Raw genomic sequence first — 377 nt, 5'->3', positions numbered from 1 at the left:
TCAGCTTTTTAAAAATTCGATTTAAAAAATTCATCCTTGCACAGGGGTCATGCTAATCTTCTCTGAATCTTTCCAATTGCAATACTGTACCTTCTGCAGAAGTGCCAGAGTTGTAGCTGAAAGCTATAAGCAAAAGAGAGAGATGTCTCCTACTAATAGAAAAAAAAAAAATTGCTTTTTTTTTGCTTTAGGCCTCTGCTTTTGAATGTTTGCTTGCAAACCTCGTCTGCAGCTCTGAGGATGCTCCTGCAAGTCTTTTCCAGCCCTGCAGAGCAGACATAACCCTTCTGTCTGGCTTCGCTGCTCATGCTGCAGGAGCTAAAGGCGATTTAAATGCACAACAATTTCTATTCCTCTCCCAATTGTCTCCCTGTTTT

General features: G+C 40.8%; 1 non-coding gene across 1 annotated transcript; it reads right to left on the bottom strand.

Moving 5' to 3' along the window:
- On the bottom strand, positions 1–104 carry LOC116216227 (U6 spliceosomal RNA). Its single transcript, XR_014881299.1, has one exon. It is a non-coding gene; the product is annotated as a U6 spliceosomal RNA (small nuclear RNA).
- Between the last annotated feature and the right edge of the window lie 273 nt (positions 105–377).

This window comes from Meleagris gallopavo, chromosome 1 (assembly GCF_905368555.1).
Source record: "Meleagris gallopavo chromosome 1, MGAL_WU_HG_1.1, whole genome shotgun sequence".
NCBI classification, from domain to species: Eukaryota; Metazoa; Chordata; class Aves; order Galliformes; family Phasianidae; genus Meleagris; species Meleagris gallopavo.
The sequence above is the reverse complement of the archived record's forward strand: the minus strand, read 5'-3'. Positions and strand labels throughout refer to the sequence as shown.